We start from the raw sequence: 2,578 nt of genomic DNA on the forward strand, positions 1-2,578 counted from the left end.
TTGGGCACTCATTCGCGCGAGGCAATTTAATTGCCTTGATCATACGGCTCCTTTGCAGATAGGGGCCTTCTTATTTCTCGTCCTACTTGTCCTTTTTTTGGTATACCTATTGTACCGGCAATCAGGTGCGAGGCACACCTGGGGTGACCGTCTCCAACGCTTTTGACGATGGGACGTCTCGCGGGTGCGTGATCTATATAACTAAAGGGAAATTAAGGAGAGAACGAGATCGTCGAAAGGGTAAGGAGTGGACCCCCCCCCCCCCCCCCCCCCCCCCCCCCCCTCTACAAGGACCTTAGGTGTTTTGCGTACTCTTTTATTTTCTACTGGCTTGAGATGGTGCTGCTTCCCTTGCAATCGTCTGAGATAAGATGGTACAAGATGACCCTTTACCTTACGAGTGGTAAGACCTATCAAATACCTTTGGTGGGAAAGTACGGTGAGTTTGAGGGGCCTCAGAATACCGAAAAGATGTTTGAGGTTAAGCTTATTCCTAACTAGGGGTCTAAAGCTACAAAGACGTTCCGCCTTCGAGGCGTAGCTGAGCCCTATGACCAGTTTGACCGCCCTGACCTCAAAGCGCCCGAAATAATCCAGCAGGCCCACATCCTTGAGAGGTCCCTAGTCACCCCAATGATCTTTTTGATTGCAAGCAACATTGAGGGGGACCAAGAGGTCATGATCTTACGATACGTAAAAATACCAGAGGCGGAAAGGAGGGCACAACAACGGGATCCTAAGCGGCACGGGAAGATCGTGTCCATCCATTTTTCTCAGCTACCTTCTGCATGGGATTTCATTAATCGGGCATAAAACAGGTGGGGGGAGTTAACTAATGGTTGATAGAATAGAGGGGGGTGAATTTCTCAATGCTTGATCCCCCTGTCATTTTTAGAGTTTAAGTTAATTTGTGACCTTTTGAACTGCAAGTGCCACCTATTTTTCCAAAAGGGAAAACAACATCTCCCAGCAGATAAAGAACGGAGGGTTCTGAGAGAAGATTTAGTGGGAGATTGCGCAGTAAGGGCTCCACATCCTAGAGGATCTATAGGGCTGGAAGTGGGTTCGCTCCCTCACATAATCGTCCTCATAGATGTGGACAACCCCTTTGTTGCATGCACAATTAGAAACTACCTTGGGGATGACGGTCCCTTTATACAGGAAAGGACTCCCTCAGGTGGCCTTCATCTTTGGGGGCGAGGGATTCCCTTCTAGGAGAAAGCTATGAAGGGCGGTTTGTGTTCAGCAGGTGGCCGTGTGGAGTATTTTTCCAATAGGAGAATAACCATCCTGGGAGAGGGTGTGAGGTATATAATAGAACCCCCCTGGCCGGGTTAGGCGTGTTCCCGCATCCTCTCTAGCCTGCCCAAGAGGGTTGCGTAGCTGAGGTTAGAGAGCCTATTATTAGGGATACCCGATGGAACACTCTTTACTGGCAGGTGATGGGTAACCGAGCTATACAAAAGGAGACCCTCCTCTTTCAAGATCGCTATCTTTGTGACCCCCTTTTGAAAAGGAAAAGGAGCTTGACCAATTAAGGATCCTTGAAAAGCGAGTAGAAGAACAGGTGGGCGAAGAGATAAGAGGAACGGCCAAGTTGGACCTTGAGCTGGACGCCCACATAGGGGCATTACTCGCCGATCGGTTTAAGGATATATGGGCCTACCTGCTTCCAGATGAACAGTGGTATGAGTATAAAAATCAAAGGTGGGATAGCCCGCCCGGATGGGCTTACGAGATGCTCAATAAGATAGAGGAGGAGATGAAGGAGATGGGGGCCGCGTTCACATGACCCCAAAGGAAGAGAATGAGCTCCCAACATCTTCTTAAACCAACAGAGAAGCGCCTGCGCCGGCTCCTTAAAAAACGGGCCTGGACGGTTGATGCAGGGCTCCCCTTTCTCGACAAAGTCCTTGTCCCTCACGAGTCAAGGCCGTTGTCACACCCGCCCAGCCCAAGCTATGCGGGTATTGAGCTGGATATGTGTACACCAATGACCCCTATTTAAAAAAGCTTCCTCCTTACCCTGATGGATGGAGACGTCCTAAAGCTAAACTTGTTTTTTATTTGGACAAGTTTTGGTGGATAAAGTGAACCTACCCTTTCTTGAGCCTTGACGTGAAGGGATTCTACAATGCAAGGGCCCGTATCCATACAAGAGACGGCACGGGGCTATTCTTGCCTGTACTTTTTAGTACATGCTTCAATTTACTCTCTTCCCAACTATTCAAGCACTCCTATGCTATCAGATGCCCCTCCTTGCACCCATCTCGTTCCATATTGACCTTAACTTGCAATCATTTGCCATTAGTGTGTTTCTGGTCACTAGATTATTCTTGTGATTGAGTGGTAAATGTGTTTCTAGTCAATACTATATATCTTCTGATTAAGTGGTGATTATGATGTGGTGTAGATCATCAATCACTAACCAATCTCTTATGCACCATGTGTGTGCATGTGTGTGCATGCGCGAGAAAGAGCACGTGCTTGCTAACAACATAAGCTAGTTACAACATGTGGAAAATGTGTTTCTAGTCAATACTATATAACTTCTAATTGAGTGGTGATTATGCTGTGG

General features: G+C 47.7%; 1 pseudogene; it reads left to right on the forward strand.

Moving 5' to 3' along the window:
- Window positions 1-1,442: 1,442 nt before the first annotated feature.
- LOC147436966 (uncharacterized) lies at window positions 1,443-2,008 on the forward strand (annotated as a pseudogene).
- The last annotated feature ends 570 nt before the right edge of the window (window positions 2,009-2,578 follow it).

The sequence above is a fragment of the Adiantum capillus-veneris genome, chromosome 17, assembly GCF_014529385.1.
Source record: "Adiantum capillus-veneris isolate H3 chromosome 17, ASM1452938v2, whole genome shotgun sequence".
NCBI classification, from domain to species: Eukaryota; Viridiplantae; Streptophyta; class Polypodiopsida; order Polypodiales; family Pteridaceae; genus Adiantum; species Adiantum capillus-veneris.